We start from the raw sequence: 19,431 nt of genomic DNA on the forward strand, positions 1-19,431 counted from the left end.
TCTATTCTGTGTATGGTACATATAAAAACACGATTGCTCTCTCAGTGGGACACATACACACTGATCAGAGGCTTTTGGTTATACTGATGCATCTCATTAATTCTTAATACACTTAACAATTATTTCAAAAAGTATTGCAAGAAATAATGCCTGTCCAACCGAGCTTGGAAATCTGATTTGAAAAAGCCTCCCTAAGAACCAGATTGAAATTCTGTGCACTGTCTGTTAAGTTGCATTCCATCAGCAATGCAGTCTATCAGCAATGGGCACCTGAGAACCAAACACCAAATTAAGTAAATATAGGAACTTTAAAAAACTTTTCAAACTAAGCTTTGTACCATCAGAAAAAGTTAGCATTTTAATCCACAACCCCTGCCTGATCTACTACTAATGAAAGATTCACTAAATTATCTTCATAAAGGTCAAAATGCTAATTAGGAGATTCTCTTCAGCGATAAATCAGAGATGTGGAACGAATGATTAGATCAGCTTTTCCTAGAGTTCAATTACCCTTCTCTTCATTTTTAAAACATAAGAGAATTCAAAATAAGAAATGAATTTTGTAACATTAAATATTTCCCTCTTTTTAATTGCATAGAAAACACTCTTGGAAGGTTTGAGTTTACATAAATTATCTTTTAGTTAAATTTATGTACATTTTTGTATGTGACAATAGTATTTACTTACTAGCAATAATGCAATTAATGACTCTAAAATAATTTATTAGATATCCTTCAAGTTAGTAAGTGCACTAATAAACTAAACTATATACTTGTAAATAAAATGCATCTTTCTAAATTACATGGAATTAAAATATAGCTATACATAAAGAGCAATCAAAATCTACATATACATGGATTTCAGTTTAATCAGAAAAGAAGGATCTACAAGAATTTACAGATATAATGGTCAATCTGTTTTCCTGAAATAAACAGTAATTAAGGAAATACTGGTACTAGGTCAGCAAACAGAAAGACTGTTTTTTATCGTTCTTATTTCCAAGACTACTGTAAGTATAAGGCTTGTAATATATCTTGAATATGTGTACTATTGGACAAAAAATACTCCTCTTGAATTCCAGAACTGCAGAACAGTCATAATGAACATGGTAAACACCTTTGGCATAATTAAAACACCATTTAATGCAAACAGCATTAATGCAAACATCTATTTCAGTAAAATGGCAGGGAAGCAGAAGCAAATTCTTACACCAATAGTCCACAACTCAACTTAGGGATCAAACTCGATTTATGCCTACTGGAAAACTTTGTCAAGCAGTAAGGATGTTGTAACTTTAGCTAATGTCATTCTGATGGAGAGACTGTGTGAAACACTCCACATTTCCCAAGAAGTTTCTATACATGGTATAAAATTGGATGTTCCAGTCTGTTCTTAAAACAAAGACATATTCCCAAATCTTGAAATCAATCAATGAGAATTTGCACAAGTACTCATTTTCAAGCACTCCCAGGTGTGGTGAGGTGATACAGAATCAAAACACATATTTGTACAGACTTCACAGTTTGGGTCTTTGATGTAGATATAAATATGCAAATTTTTGCAACAATTTTATTGAACAGATATATGTTTTTACTGACACCTGAGATAAATGACACATTTAGAACTTTATTGACTTCCTTGTCACTTTTTTCTTAATGGAGTTGCATTGGTTAATCTCACTTTTGGACTATCTGAATGAAATGTGAGTACTTAGCAAATATATTGCTGGTTTTGGAGCAACCTATGAAATCATACCTGATCGTTACCGAAAAGACCAGAATTTTTGTAAAGAAGAGCATGTTAACTTTTGAAAGAACATGAAATCAAGAGACAAAATATGAGGAAACAAATTAGATTTTACTGATGTCATTCAGAGAAGGGAATCTGCCTGAGACATGGAGAAAAGCCTAGCCTTGGCATATGGGGTGATGAATTGCTAAGGACTGACTCTGAGATAGGCTACAGTTAGCTGCATTAACTATAGAATCCTGTAAACAAAGATTTCCACCTTTGAAAACACACTGTCCCCAGTGATTTATAATCACTTCTTAATTGTGGTATTACCACTAAAGAGATACGACCCTTTGGAAGAAAAGGTAATGTTCCAAAAGCCCAGTCACAGAGGAAAATGGCTATGCTCAGCACTTGACACTTAATATGGTGAGAGTGTCTGTCTGGTTTTAGTGTATTTTAGTACATATGATGTATTTTATATAAGCTGTGCATAGGTTGCAGCACTGACTCAGACAGCTTGTTCTTACAGTTATACCCAGATAGAAGTGACCTGTTTACCCCATTCCCAGGGTGAAGACAGTCCATAGCCCAGCTGCTCCTGAGCCAATATCCAGCTTTGTGAAGCATTGCTGTATGATTTTGGCTCAGCTGATTGAAAATAAATAATGAAATAAAATGAAATAAAATGAACTGTTGTCAAGCTGTGAGAAAGTACATAAGCTAAGATAGGGGTCTGTAACAGCCAAGGACTCCAGGAAGAAGTGTGGCTGTAAAAATAAAATAATAATAATAATAATAATTAAAAAAAAAAAATTGTCCCAGTAAAGGAACAGGAAACTGGAAGACAGCAATTCAGATCAGCCAGTACCAAATGCAAGAGTTTACCTTCTCCACCTGGCTGCCACCACCTGCATGCATCAACTCACCAAGTGCCTGCATTAGGAGTGGCATAGCCCAGTCATTTTACTATACATATTATCCTATAAATAATTGCTGTGTAAACATAAATTTTCTATAATCCTGCTTCTATGCAGGAAAAGGTTCCCCCCAAAAAATAGGCAACAAAGTAATTTTATGGAACCGCTGCCAATGGCAATGAGTAAGAGCACTTTGAAGGGGTTGTGTGTTAAGCTAGCATTTAACCTTATCTGAATCTGTGTAGATAGACAAAATACGATCAAACTCAACTAATCTCAAAAGTTTAACAGAATATCTATGTACATTAAAATGTGTAGAAGTCCTTCAATGGATGTTCTGTGCTTAAAACATAAAACCGATAGCGAGACATAAACTGCCAGGTATTATATCACCAGCTCTGTACAGAAGCAGTTTTATGAAGTGAACATAGAGCAGAAGCATGTCACAGGTGTGCCAAATAAATGATCTCTGAGAAGATTTACAAATGCTGGAGTAGAAATGGTAAACATAAAAATAGACAGGCAAACACTCTTGATGAGACAGGTTGCACTAACTCCTCATATTTGCCACAGCTACTCATGTATTTTCTAAGCCTAATGTGAAGTGCCTCCAGTCTAACAGAACTTTTCTCAATAACTCACACTTCTATAATTTAAATCAATTCTCCCCACACATTCTGTCAAAATGAATGTCTTGAGGCCTAGAAATTCAGTCTTTAATGACTAGTGCTGTCAGGCATTGATAGCACATATCTGCTAGGCAGACGGAAAACATCAATAAGATTTTCATTTGAACCAATCAAGAAAAGAACTGACTTTGGTTTTAATGGACCTGAAGCTTCCTAGACATCTGCTGAAAAAGAAAACAGAGACCAAATCTATGCATTGATTGATCAACAGGCATATGACAAGGTATCCTCTTATACCTTCTAATCCATATGTTCAATGTTTCCCTCCCTTGGAAACGAAGATATCATGGAAGACACTGTATACAGAGTCAAGATGCAAATACAATTCTCAGAAAGGGCTCTGTCACCAGTAGTACTCTCAGGCCCTGCAGGTGAGACAGTCAGAGAAACTAGCTGCTTCAGGCTAATTATGACATGTACCATGGGGTCTGCTCAACTCAGCACTGATTCCCTAAATCCTGTTAAACGTAGATGCCTTGAATAACCTAAATATTATGTGTACCACCAGACACCTCCTCGTTACATTTTTGGAAGCTGAGATAAGGTTGGGGCCAACAAAATAACTAAAAACGCCTGTCTATCAGGCTGAACTCAAAATACAAGGACAGAAAAAACTACAAAACAATACAGTTCAACATTCTTAAGAAAGCAAAAAATTAATAATAACTTACTGGATCAGATAAAGAGTCTATCCAGTGCCATGTGTTTCCCCAGTAACAGCTAACAGAGGAAGCCAAGGAAAGAGTAAGAGGAGGTAGGGGTACTCAACATTTCCAATAAAATCACCTCCAACTATTTTAGTAAACTTAACCAAACCAGGAGTGGTCTTGGTCATTTAGTAAGTCTCTGTGGATTAATAATCGATGTATTTGTCTGTCTTTGCTTGCAATCTTTATTACTTTAAGTATCCATGTCATGCTGCTGCAATGAATTACACAGACATATTCTCTGATATGTGACAAACCAGCTCTATCCATTTTCTTTTGACTCTTACTACTTGTAAGGAAGGGAATGTGAAAAACTAATACCTATTTCCAAATGCCACTAATGATTACTTAGAACTTTATCTTATTCTTTTTAATATTATATCCCCTCTAAGTTATCTCTTTTCCAGACTGAAAAGAGATGGCCTTTTCAGTCTTTGTTCATACAGAAGACATTCTTTACCTGTGATATGTATCTTTGTTAGCTTTATCTGGACATTTTCCAGTTCAACTATTATCTTTCTGAGATGAAAGAATCAGGATATGGGACATACCCATATCTTGCTAATCAAAGTATGGGTAAACTAGGGATTCTGTGGTGTAATGATGGTGTTCTCTGTATTGTTCTTTACACAGCCTAACTGATATTTGATTTTTTTTTTTTTACTGCTATTGTGCATTCTGATGATACTTTCATAGAATTTTGTTCCATCAAAATCTTCCTTCTGAGTGGTAACTGTCAGCTTAGAGCTTTACAAATCATTCCTATGTAAAATTAGGATTGCTTTTCCACATGGATGTCAGTTTACACTTACCCACACTGAATTTTGTCTGCCATGTTGTGGTGGTTATTCCCAGCTGGGCAACTGAGCTCCTCCACAACCACTCTTTCACTCTCATTCCCCCTCCTCAAAGGGAAAGGGGGGAGAAAATATGATGGAAAGGGCTCAGGGGTTGAGATAAGGACAGGGAGATCACTCAACAATTATTGTCACAGGCAAAACAGACTCAGCATAGGGAGATTAATAAAATCTATTACCTATTACTAACAAGCTAGAGCAGTAAGAAACTAAAAGCAAACTAAAAACACCTCCCTCTTCTCCATCCTCCCCCAGAATGGCACAGGGGAGTAGGGAATGGGGGCTGCAGTCAGTCCCTGACTCTTTGTCTCCACCGCTCCTTCACGGTCACTCCCTGCTCCTGCTCTAGGTGGGGTCCCTCCCACAGGATGCGGTCCTTGCCAAACTGATCCTGCGGGGGCTGCCCAGGGGCAGCAGCTCTTCAAGAACTGCTCCCACATGGCTCCGTACCACGGGGTCCATCCATCCCCCAGGAGCAAACTGCTCCAGCACGGGTCCCCCACAGGCAGCAGCTCCCCCCAGACCTGGCAGCTCCTGCGTGGACTCCTCTCCATGGGCTGCAGCTCCGGCCCGGGGCCTGCTCCTGCGGGGGCTCTCCAATGGCCACAGCCTCCTCCAGGCCACATCCACCTCCTCCACCGGGGGCTCCTCCACAGGCTGCAGCGTGGAGATCTGCTCCGTGTGGGACCCATGGGCTGCAGGGGGACAGCCTGCTCCACCAGGGGCCTCTCCACAGGCCGCAAGGGAACTTCTGCTCCATGCCTGAAGCACCTCCTGCCCTCCTGCTGCACTGACCTTGGGGTCTGCAGGGCTGCTTCTCACCCCTCTCTCCCAGCTGCTATTGTACAGCAATTTATTTATTTTTTTCCCTTTCTTAAATCTACTCTCACAAAGGCACAACTAACATCGGTTATTGGCTTGGCTCTAGCCAACAGTGGGTCCCTTTGGAGCCAGCTGAAACCTGCCCTTATCTAACACAGAATCATAGAATGATAGAATATCCTGAGCTGCAAGGGACCCGTAAGGATCATCAAGTCCAACTCCTAGCACTGCACAGGTCTGCCCAAAAGTTTAGACTGTGTGACTAAGTGCACAGTCCAATCTCTTCTTAAATTCAGACAGGCTTGGTGCAGTGACTACTTCACTGGGGAGCCTGTTCCAGTGTGCGACCACCCCCTCGGTGAAGAACCTCTTCCTGATGTCCAGCCTAAACTTCCCCTGCCTCAGCTTAACACCGTTCCCGTGGGTCCTGTCACTGGTGTTTACAGAGAATAGGTCACCTGCCTCTACACTCCCTCTCGCGAGGAAGTCGTAGGCTGCGATGAGGTCCGCCCTCCACTTCCTCTTCTCTAGGCTGAACAGGCCAAGTGACCTCAGCTGCTCCTCATATGTCTTCCCCTCTAAGCCCTTCACCATCTTTGTCGCCCTCCTCTGGACACTCTCCAACAGTTTAATGTCCGTTTTGTACTGTGGTGCCCAGAACTGCACACAGTACTCGAGGTGAGGCCGCACCAGCGCAGAGTAGAGTGGGACAATCACCTCCCTCGACCGACCAGCAATGCCGTGCTTGATGCACCCCAGGTTACGGTTGGCCTTACTGGCTGCCAGGGCACACTGCTGGCTCATATTCAACTTGCTGTCAACCACAACCCCCAGATCCCTCTGTGTGGGGCTGCTTTCCAGCGTCTTCTCGCTCAGTCTGTACGTATAGCCAGGGTTGCCCTGTCCCAGGTGCAGGACCCGGCACTTGCCTTTGTTAAACTTCATGGGGTTGGTGATCGCCCAGCTCTCCAATCTGTCCAGATCTCTCTGCAAGGCCTTTCCACCCTCATCTGAGTCCACAACTCCTCCAAGTTTGGTGTCATCGGCAAATTTGCTCAGAACACCTTCTAGTCCTACATCCAAATCATTTATAAAACATGGGGCAGCTGCTGGATTGTTCTCCCAGAGGCCACCCCTGCAGCCCCATTGCTACCAAACCTAGCCATGTAAACCCTATACACATGTACTGCCCAGCCACTGTTGACAATTTTTCATAGTCAGCATGTACTCTATCACATATCTATCCACTAGTGATATGCCTCAATTCTGAGACACTCCCCCTCCCTTACTCCTCCTCCTTTCACCAGTCTTTTAACCATATTTAACCAATCAAGTGAAGAGGAAGAACAGCAGAATAATAATATATTTGGAAAGAAATAGTTAAGGAAACCTAAAGAACTGGAGTTATGTTTCTATGGGAAGCATTATACTTATGTTTCTATGGGTGTGACTGAGGATACTGAAAAGATTTCTTTACAGTAATGAGCTCCTAGTGCTAGAAAGATTTCTGAAATACATGTCAACATAGAAACTTTTAGTTGTTTCTGTAGTACTAGAAACATCAAAAATCTCTAGTGTAGATAAGGCCTAATCAGAATGATCTATTTCAGATGAGTGCTGTGAAAGTACAAGGGCTTTTATTGTATGAAACTTGATATCTCTATTATACAGGTGGATATAGAAAATTTATAACTCTTCTATCTACATAATCTTAATGCATCATAAACAAAAGCCCCAAAGCAAAAGTAAATTAGTAGGCTACTGAGGTTGCTATAAACAGAGATGCTTACAATTGATTACATTAAATTAACTGTTTAATTGAGTGAATTTGCCTGGTTGAGTAAAACAACAATTGTGTCAATTTTTTCTAATTATTTTGCTTCCTGCTTTTGGTTCACTGCCTTTTCTTGGGCATACCGTGTCTGATAGTAATGATTAATTTTGTTTTACATGAATTTGTGATATTAAAGAGATGATATGACTTTTATTTTTCTTCACTGATAACAGAGATGGAAAATAGGTCTACTTTACTTTCAATCTCTGTGTTAAAACTATCATATTAATGTTAGCATTGGCATCCTGCAATACCTGTGGTTGTAAGAATGGTAAGGAAATGCCTACACTGTTTGTAGATGAATAATTTTCATTCATTTTGAAGAGCTCAAAAGACTCACTCTTAGAGATCAGTGGGAAAAGTTCTCATCCTACAGAAGATCATTAAATTTTCATATTTTTATTTTTTTCCTCCATTTCCATTGGGATGAAATCGAGCGCTCTTAAAAAATTCTCCTAAAAATGGTGGGGATAGGGGGGAGCTTAGCACAACTTGTTCTTTTCATTCTCTCAGAATCCTGATGAAACAGACTGGAAGTCAAACCTTTTGTCTTCAAACCAGGAACTGAACTTAATTTTTTTTCCCCATATCTCAAGTATGAGAAATCATTGGGTAGTTGACTAGTCTGGAGAGTGGAAAAAAAAATTATAGCACTCGGAAAATTTAATTAGTGAGACTTGATATATTTAATTAAGTGCATATTAATTACAACAAACAAATCTATTCCATAGTCCAGAGAAGTTAACAGCTACATCAGAGGTATAATACCAAAGTTCATTTCTGTCTTCTATGCTTATATAATGACTGTACAAAGAGGCAGATTTGTTTGTAACATTGGAAAGCTCCCTGCTGTTGCCACCTTTGAAGAGACTAGCTGCCATTTTTCTCTCTCTTGCCTCTCTGAAGTTTTGTTTGTAAAAGTTCCATAAATGATCCACACACACACACAAAAAAAAAAAAAAGCTTTTTTCATAAGCAATCATATTTCATGAAAATCATTTTATGTGAGAAAATTTCAGACCAGCTCTTCTTTCTTTCTATGAAGTATTAGTGCTAAGTATTTAGCACTAGTAAGTAATTAGCTAAGTATTAGGGTTATCATTCACAACAACCTCACATGCTCTGTGGAAAAAATTAATATCCTTTTAGAAAGCATCTGCCACCATATCTTTTTTTCGTGATTTTTACCTTGCTGGGCAGTTGAACTCCACCACAACCTCTCTCTCACTCCCCCTCCTTAGAAGAAGAGGGGAAGAAAGTATGCTGGGGAAAGAAAAGAAAAAAAAAAAAAAACTCACAGGTTGAGATAAGGATAATTTAATTAAAGGGAAAAGGAAGAGGGAAAAGAAACAAGCAAAGGCTGTGTAGAAGCACAGAGAGAGAGAAAAGAAATTATTCTATTTCCCATCAGCGAGCGATGTTTGGCCACATCCCAGGAAGCAGCACCACAGCACCTCAACATGTGTAGCACTTCTTTGGGAGGACAGACATTTTCATAACGAGAGCCCCCCCCACCACCACCACCTTTTCCTTTCCCCACCTTTTACTGCCAAGTGAGACACCACATGGTATGGAATATCCCTTTGGTGGGTTTAGGTCAGCTACCCTGGTGATGTTCCCTCCCCACCTCTTGCCCACCTGCAGCCTGCTGGCTCCTGGGGGGTTTGGAGAGTCCTGACACGATGCCAGAACTGCTCAGAAGGAGACACAACACCAGTGCTGTTCTAGCTACAAGTGCAGAGCACGGGTCTGTATGGGCTGCTGCAGGGAAAGTTAACTCCATCCCAGCCAGACCCAGTACATTTCCCCACAAAAGCGAACTGAAAGCTGCTTTGTGCCATTAGGTAAATCCTGTTTCTGAACAACAACAACAACAACAACAACAAAAACAATTGAGCCAGTCAATACTCAGACTGCAAGTGTAGACACAGTTTTCAAAGACACGTAGTTTGGTCTACATAGTTCATGTTTACTAATATACGATATACTTTTTTGTGTTTCACTGTTGCGGAAAATTGAATGTTTTAATATTAATGTCAATATATGTTGCTCTGTTGCTAAACCACAATCTCTGTAATATTCTTTCTACTCCGTACTGATTATGTTATCTCCCACATTGGTGATGGAATTGATATATGTTCATTATATTGAGATTTTTCTGGCATATAACATTCTAAATAAATAAACAAAGTCAATAACTCATGTCACTGCTTCAAATGTTATATGGAAAGAGAGCCAGTTCCCTAACTTAAGCTACAATATAGAACAAATGAAAAATGATTAAAATTATGCTCAGGGCAATGTCTATTACTTGTTCACCATGTGACAATGAAATCCTCTTTACAATTTGAGCTCTTTAATGAAATGCATTAGTAATTCAGCTGTAAGCTCTTCTCTGCATTATTTCTGCTGTTCTCCTTTGCCTTTTTGACACGGCTCAAGACCTGACACAGGGAAATGCAGGGGTTTCACTTAGTGACAAGGCAGTTTTTCTTGGTAAATAATACCTTTTTGTTATTTCCTTATTATTTGCTTATTTAGTTGCCTATTGAAATTCAGAATTCTGGGCATGAAAACCATCAGGTATTTCTGATCCCAAGCAAAACCAAAAGGAAACAAACAAACAAACAAAAACAAACAGACAAAACAAACAAACAAAAAAAATGCAAGTATGACTACTTCCTCTTATGTTCCTAGTTTACCAGACTACACACATCTCAGCTCTTCTCCAGCTAATGGCACACAAAACTAATCTTTTTCCTTTTTCTCACATAGTTTTCTTACTTGGTTTTCAGATTCCCCAAACTTCCTATTATCTATATATGATTTTTTTTTTTACCATTTTTTCCTTTTTAATCTAGTAACATGGTGACATGGCTTATTTTTTAAAAATGTCACAGGGGCAATGCAGCATTCTGTTTTACTTTAGGTTCAGGTAACATGTATGTTCTGAAAAACAGGTGTTTAGGAGTCTTGCAATATGCATACAAAGACTAAGATGAGTATAAGTTACTGAATAGGTCCAAAGGTCTTGTCTAGTCAAATAACAAAACTGCTCAGTTTAAAAGAAGAGACAGTAAGACCATTCAAGCACCTGTAATGAGTGCAATATACATTCAAACATTTTTATTTCCATTTTTATTAATTTTTGTTTCACTTCTTTCAGATGCATAACAAATTGTATTTTTCTATATATGGTTCTTCCAGGTATCAGAATGACATGAAGCTTCCGTATTTCTACTCCATTTGAAAAGCAAAGATGCAGTAAATCTATGCAAAAAGATTACAGAAAGTAATATTAAAAATATGTACATATATATATATATGCAGACATATAAATTGTCATATTTCCTGAGTCCCCACTTCTGACTCAATTTCTCTTTTATTCCTCATATGTAAGAGGAGGCTCAGTTATAGGAGGTGAATATTGTACTCTTATCATTGAATTTTTGATGAGGAAGTCAGTGATAGCCTTCAAAAAACACAGAAGTTGCCTCTCTTAAAAATCAAAAAAAAAATAAAAATAAAAAAATAAAAGTTTTGTTTCCTAGAGATTTTTATTCCCCTTCTTTCCTTTATCTCTGGATTCAAGAACCCCAACTAAAATCCTCTTTTTCGCTTGTTCCTCATCTTCATTACCAGCACCAGAATTTTTCTGCTCCAGTGATACCACCTCAGCTGGAAGCTGTCAGCACAATGAATACAACTAGCTTGTTTGAGATGGATTTTACATTCTCTTCAAAGTATCTGCAATTTTACATTGTTGGCTCCAGTCAGGATGAGATAACATGTCTATGGGTCACAGAAGTTCCAGTGACCCACAGAACAGCATAAAAAAAATATTAGCTGCTTCAAAGCCCAGAGTAACTGCTAATAAAGTTGAGCTACTGAAATCCTTTAGCAAGTAGCTCATTCTGTATACCTTTCTGTCCATGCCAGCAATTCTGAACAAAAGTATAGATCGTCTGGCTGTACAGGGAAAGCAATACATTTTCTCAGTTACATCTTCCCCATGTTTTAGACAAGGGACCATAATTTCTCTGTGTAGCTTTTTTCCATTTTACCACTGCATCCTTTTACTGGATATTGTTCAAAGTATCAACTTCTGTACCTTGTTTCTGATAGCCCATACTTTTGCACCTGACATTGATAATAATGATAGTAACATGATTGATATCTCTGGAAAGTCTCTCGAAAACTTTTGTTTGTTTGTTTTCAGTTTGGGCTGGTGATCCTCAAGCTCTGAGATCTTCTATAGATAAATCAAGTAAGTAAAATTGCATTGATTGATCGCTGTTTAGAATCGTTGAACTGTTAGGCTGGAGGATTTGCAGCAGCTGAGCTGTCTTTTGTTTGTTCTGCATTGGATGATTCTAATTTTGTTGGGAAGAAATGAATGTCCCTCCAAGCAGTGTAGTAAAATGTACTGAATTACAGATGTTCTATCTTCAAATACAGATTTATAATCTTCATAATCATCATAACACTGCGTTTTATTTTTTCCAAATTTTTTTTTTTTTAAAAAAAAAAGCAGGATGATAGTGAAGAGAAACTGTGTAAAATTTAAATGTAGCCTCCTTTGATCCTTCTTCAAGGACTTCATGGATGTCACATCATCTTTACTTCACTTTCATTCCAATCCAAATCATAACACTTATAGCTGTACCTGAACTTAATCTCTTGCTAAGGTGATAAATGCTGAAGCCTTATAAGCAACATTTGTTTATCATATGGCTCTGCAAATTTATCATATAAGTCACCACATACATATACATATAAGCCACATAGACAACTGGATAATCAGTTGTATAACTGGACAATGTAAGTTACATATCTATCTATCGTAAATTCATGAAACATCAGAAAGGGAAATATGATTTTTCTTTCTCCGACTGGTGAAGGGGAGAGAAAGAAAGTTAATGTTTTTCTTCAGGTAAGGATTTTTGGATTTCTTTTTTAATAAGTAATGTGAACACTCAGAAGTATGAATTTTAGAAAAAATATCCTCTAAAAGTCATATGATTGCAATATTTGAAATACTTTTTTTTTGGTTTAGCTATTAATGTCATCAATTTGCAGTACATTCTATGTATATTTGATCTTGAACATCAGTTCTTATCATCTGAGTTTTTAAAAATAGTCTTTTTTTAATAATGAAAACTGTGTTGACTTTGTTAATATTGTACATTTTTTCCTGCTGTAGCTACCCAAAAGCTAAAGAGTCAGCTTTGCAGACTCTTACATCAGTTGTCCTTAGAGTACAGAAAGACTGACCATAATTCTAACAGTTTGCAGGCATGCAATCTATAGAAAATTCTGTAATACTTAAAATGTTCTGTAAGATGGTATATCATTATATATATATAATTTTATTTTCATCTTCTACCTGAGCATTCTATGAGAATGTCACAGTTTTACTGAAGAGAAATTATCCCAGGTAAAATTTTCTCCAATAATAAACTGTGTTTACTGTATTAACTTAAAAAAAAAAAAAAAAAGGCACAAATACCACCACTTTGTATGTAAGCAACCAACCAGCTGCTAGCAGCAACAAAACATCGGACGTATGCAAGTACATATCCAAGCTATGTACTACCAAATCACATATAAAGTAATACTTAATCCTTAATCAATGAGCCGTAAAATTGCTTGGCTGCCTTCAAAGTTATCTTAGTTTGCAGTTGTCTTACTACCTTCCCTTCCTCTCCTTTCGCCTTTGCAGACACATATATCTCTGATTCACCAGTAAGTTCCTTAGTATTTTTCATTACTTTTTGCATTCCCCTGCTCATCATGACCATCACGTTTTGCTCTTTCAGACTTCACTTTCACTATAACTAGTTCACAAACAGAAAAATTTCTCCAGATGTTTTCCAGATGTCATTTCTTCAAAACACATGGAAGTTCTGCTTCTCTTCACACATATGCAGGCTTCCATGCTCAAAAACTCTGTCTAATCCCCATCTGTAATTTTTTCCAACTCAAACTCACCTATATTTGTCTACAGAAAGAGAGCATAAAGAAATACTGCCCCTAAGAGTTTCTAAGAAATATTATAAACTTTCTTTCTTTCTAACAGACAGAAGAATCTGCACTTTACTTTTAAAGTTCTTTTTTCCTAGCCACTCGTTTTCAACAAGCCTCAGCTACCTGAGATATTGAACTATAAAAATGTATGCAAAGTGTTATGGTAACCCCTCTTACAACTTGTGAAATCAACAAACAGATAAGAAAGAGAAGTAAGAAGTATCTTTAGGATAGGATAGAATAGGATAGGATAGGATAGGATAGGATAGGATAGGATAGGATAGGATAGGATAGGATAGGATAGGATAGGATAGGATAGGATAGGATAGGATAGGATAGGATAGGATAGGATAGGATAGCTCATTTGGAAAGGACCTTCAAAGCTCATTTGGAAGGGACCTCCAACTGCCTAACCACTTCAGGCCTAACCAAAAGTTAAAGCATGTTATTGAGGGCATTGTCCAAATGCCTCTTGAACATTGACAGGCATGGGGCATTAACCATCTCACTAGGAAGCTTGTTCCAGAGTTTGACCACCGTCACAGTAAAGAAATTTTTCATAATGTCTAGTCTGAACCTCCTCCGGCCCACCTTTGTGCCATTCTCTTTCATCCTGTCATTGGTGACCAGGGAGATGATTTGAAATTTACTGGATTTGAAATTTATTCACAGGTTGCAAATTCTCACCTCCTTTTTCTGTTACCAATTAGTAGAATCAAACATGGAAAAAAAAGCTACATTTTTTGTTTGTTTTTGTTTTTTTGTTTTTCTATTCTGTAGCAGGGCAGAGAACAGAGAAAGAAAAATTTATACTAAATCAGCATATTTTTAGAAATGTTGGTAAAGGAAAAAAGTGATTCTAGATTTAGCTCGAAACAACATTGTAAGTTCTTTTGTTTTATTTCTCCTTTTTTCTACATTTTTAATACAAGTCAAATTTGTTGTAGCTTAAAGAAAGGTCATTTCAAAAGGAAAATCAAAATGTTTAATTTCCATATGTCTAAATAAATATTTTAGCACATACTAAATATATGCTACTGTGAAAATATCAAAACAGAGTATTTCAGAACAGAACAATTCAAAATAATCAAGTTCCTCCTATTTATTCCAGCTAAAATAATGCATTATATTTTATCCAATTTTGAAACTACAATTGTTATAAACATCCTGCAACTCAGTTTCCAAATATTTTGTTATTTACTGGAAGATAAAATACCCTGAAAAATTACACACACACCCTGCCTCAACCAAAAAAGAAAAGAATAAAGAAAAAACAACCCTCCTCCAACTCTTTAGCTAACATTTTAATGTACATCTGCAGTAAGACAAGTTATAAAGAATCCTCAGATTGGCTCTCAGGACAGAGGTGAGTGGTACACTTCTGCTTTTCTTGTCTACCATTAACTCTGGTAATAGCAACTGAGCTCTGCAAAAAGCTTGTCAGATTTGTCAAATTTATAGAGCTATTGTTTGGCTTCAGAACTCTACCAGGCTAAAGCAGAGGACACTAGAATGCCTTCAGAAGTGAGAGTTGCAGGGGTTGGTTTTATCATATACAGATGTACCAAAAATACCAAAGACTGTATAAATAAAGAATTTTTGAAGCAGAAATTTTAACACTTGAAACAGACATTTATGTGTCATTTTCTCTCAAACAAACAGACAAAAAACAGCTATCTGCAAAGAGGTCCACAGCAGGCAGTTCGTGCCTATTTCCAAAACAAATTACACCTTCAGTTTAGTGTGCCATCCTTCCCATTTCCCCCCTATTCCAAGCAAACCTTGTGATCGTTTCCATATTGTTGGTCTGATTAGAACAGTACTATGGATACAAGACAGATAACTTTTATAATATGGTGTATTGTCTTTCATTCAGACCAGCTGGAGGAAAAGCAACCAAGTTTCTTGAGCACAAAGGCCTTTGTTTAGGTTCTTCGGTGTTCTGATTAGAAATTTTTTCCTACAAGCATTTTCTTAATATATTTAGGGTCTTTACTGAAGTCTCTGCGTCTTTTACATCAGACGGGGATAACAGTGTCAGACATTGGCTCTCAGACCATTGTATGTTACTTTTATTTTTTGATCAAATATTATTATTTTTTTAAATAAGGAAGAACAAAGAGATTACTGCTTTTCCCACTGAAGCTTATAAATGTACCAGCTCCTGTTTGTTTGGGTTTCATTCTTCCTTCTCTAGGTTTTATTCTTCCTTCTCTAGGTTTTACTTTGAAAGGAAATAGCCTTAGTTTGTGTGTTATAATGTATAAAAAAAATATTTATGATATAAAAATGAGCTTACTATCTTCAATAAATAGTTCAGTGTTTTCATTAGAATTTCTCTATGAACTTCCCATTTCCTTGTTGGAACCATCCTCCTGAGACTTTTTGATATTTCAGACTAAAATAAAGATACTGTGAAAGATATGGGATCAGTAGAAAGCTTCTACAACACTCCCCCTAAGTTGTTCAGAGTTAGAAGCCTTTGGCTCAGCTACTCTTCAGGGTGAAATATATCCTTAGGTTTTCAAATTAAAAGAGAGGCTGTATTCTTGCATCTGTAAAATCTCTATTATCTAATTATGAGTATCTAATTGTCCAAAGTGACCCCAGTGCCTGCCCTGATTCTATCTGGAAAAAAAAAAAAAAAGGCAGCCTTTTCCTGTAACATATCTTAATAATATAAATATATTGTAATCGTAATTATAGATGGTTATCAATGGGTATCACTTCTCAAAATACATAGGTTGAGAATGGGTTGACAGATTACTGACTATTAGGATTTTACAACCAATTCACATTACTCAGGAAAAGGCTTCAGTTTGTGGCTTACACCCTGTAAAAAGAAATCTGTCACATAACAATAGATTCGTATCTCAATATTAATTATCATGCTGTTTTATATCTGCTGATTTATTAAATCACAGTGCACAAAGCTAAAATAGAGGTTCATTGAACTTCTCCTTAGGTTTTTGTTGTTATTTAAAGAATTAAGATATTTAATAAAACATCAAAAAATTAGCTATGCCTTGTTCCATTTCGAAAAAAAAAATATATATATATATGTATAGCAGTGATGCATTACTAAGAAAAGGAAATTTCATGAACATTTGTAAATGTAAATGTAAAAAGTAAAGCAGGATTTAAGGTCATCATCTGTGAATTAAAACTGAAGCCATGGAGACAACTGTCTGCTGGTCAAGACACTGGACTGTAGATACATAAAATTTTTAGATGAGAGAGAACATTCACAATTTGCTTCTGCAATGGTATTTTCTGCTGCATTCTTCTGTTATTTTTATTATATTTATGTATTATTATATTTATATATAATATATATTTATAATAATTTATATATTTATTTACAATTTTAATATTTATTTATTTATTTATTTATATAATAATATATATTTATTATATTTATGTATTTATTATATATTTATGTTATTTTTATTATATTTATATTTTTATTAATTATTTATTTATTAATATTTATATATTTTTTGTTGTTGTTGTTCTTGTTTTGTTTTGTGCAAGACTAGCAAGTAAATCTATGAGTTGCTTGTGACAGCGTAATCTCAGATTCCTCAGAATTTTGCTACTATGTTCTTAATTATACCAGTTGCAAACACAGGCACTCCACCTAGAAATATTTTTCATTTATCTCTCAAGGAAGGCTCATGAAAAATTAGTAATGTAAATTCAGGGCCGTTAGGTGGTCAGGAGGATTGTAGCTGGGATTCTGCCAAGGTAGCAACATCCCTATTAGGAAGGATTTTTCTTTTTTTTTTCTTATAGACACCTGGCTTCCAATGCTTTAGGATTGTTCTGAGAAACAACCAGACAGAACAGTTTAATGGGTTTACTCTGCTCTTCTGAGAAGCCTGCAAACTAGCTGAATGTACTGGAGGAAGGAAGTCAGAAAAAGTTCAGGATTAAAATACTCCAAGGTGGATAAATAAATTCATACACAGCTACTAACTACACAATTTTTCCTGAGGGAAGTCAGCAGAGAAAGAACACATAAGACACAGGAACCCATGGGATCAAGCACAAAATGCTAAGCTAAGCCTGTCATGTTCACTCATATGATCATAATACCTCTGGTATGATAGAGACACATAAATTTTATTATTTTAAAGTCCGCCTTTCTCTAGTTGTTGTTTCTTCCTACTCTTAAATAAAATATATTGTCAAGACATCTGTCATTCACTCTGCCACTAGTCACAGTTATCTCAAGAGATGAGACACAGATTCCTAAAATACTCACACCCTCAGGGAAGTAAACATTGGTTCAGAATGGGCAGGAGTTTGTGAATTCCAGCATGAAAGAAAGACCTGCAAGATTTCACTCTAGACGAAGGACAAAAGTATGGTGAAGACTGTAAGAGAGACAAGAAAATGATGGAATGAAAACTAAAAAACACAATCAGATTTCATTAGTGTCCCACCAGTATGCACCACTTGATGAGCATTTTCCTTCTTTTACCTGTGCCATGTATCGCTTGGAAAGTTAAGCAAGAAAATGAGAAAATGCAGTGCTAACATTCATTACTGACACAGCTTTTAAAGTACATATATATAAATGGTGCACAGTAAATACAGTCTGTTCTATATTATCCTTTCTTTATCAGCATCTTAGGTACTTTTAATTTTATGCAGGGATCTCAGAAGATTGAGAGCTTGTACAACAAAGCACAGAAATGTGGCATATGTTAACAATTAACTAGAAGAGTTGTGTGTGTACATGCGAGAGTTACTGTTTCTGTAAGAAAGTTTATCCCAGTGATGATCAGAAAAATGCCCTTGGCAAATAAAGAACACATTACATAATATGCTTCTTCAGGTGTTATTTTGTCTTCAAAATATCTCCTATAAAACACTTATTTTTGCATGAGAAATATAATGCTAGGTAATTAACTGAATACAGACAAAGATATGTGAACATTGAAAAGTGTAACTGGACGCAAAACTGTTTCAGGAAATAAAAATGAAAAGAGAAAAGCAGAAATCCTTGATCAATTACTGAAATAAATAATTTTAATGCATAGATCAAAAATACATTTAAGCTTGTTTAAAATTTAGTAGTACATTGTCCATTAAAGCAATGATACTGAAAACTCAGACCACGTTTTAGTTGGGCAGGCAATCTGATACCCAGAAGGTTTGATATAGTTAGGTCTCTCTCTCCCTTTCTCTCTTTTTAATAGTTGTCTGTAAAGTCCTTTAATCAGAAATTGAGCAGTTGAGAGACATGTTTAGAGGGCCAAAAGCTCCCTCTTTCAGGAACAGCTGGTGTACAAGCAAGCTATAGGAATGGAAGAAAATATCAATTTTCATGTACTTTACTATGCCCTAATCCAGAAACATTTAATATTTGGTCTGTCAAGCTCCTGTGCGGCTACAATAATTACTATAGGTCTGCAAACTCAAGGAATCACTCGAAGACTATTAGTTTCTATCCCTCGTGTAATCTGAAATAACACAGGAGTAAAAAATATGTATTTTTTTCTTTCCTGATTTTTGGGAATAGGAAGGGACTAGTTTTGCAGTTTGGGAGCTAAGGCTGGTAGGATGCAAGGACCCTAAAGAAGCTCTGCAAATACCTCATCCACTGCTGTAATATGCCATCTTTCTAAAGAGGGCAATATTTTAGAGACAGGATGTCAGCTTTAAGAAGAAGCAATAGAAAAGAAGCAGTTTCTCAACCATACAAAGTAGCTTAGATGAAAAACACCAAAGTTGTTTCAAAAGTATTTATTTAGAAGCAGCAGAATGATATGTTTCTCTAATGTTTTAAAGGGACTAGATGTCTGCAAAGAATCAAAGGATGTATATACACAAAAT

General features: G+C 36.6%; 1 protein-coding gene across 7 annotated transcripts in view; it reads right to left on the reverse strand.

The window, feature by feature from the left end:
- Positions 1-19,431, reverse strand: part of LOC125179745 (uncharacterized) — a 142,996-nt gene that overhangs the window by 72,955 nt on the left and 50,610 nt on the right. The window lies entirely within an intron of this gene.

Source organism: Anser cygnoides, chromosome 1, assembly GCF_040182565.1.
Source record: "Anser cygnoides isolate HZ-2024a breed goose chromosome 1, Taihu_goose_T2T_genome, whole genome shotgun sequence".
In the NCBI taxonomy this organism is placed as follows: domain Eukaryota; kingdom Metazoa; phylum Chordata; class Aves; order Anseriformes; family Anatidae; genus Anser; species Anser cygnoides.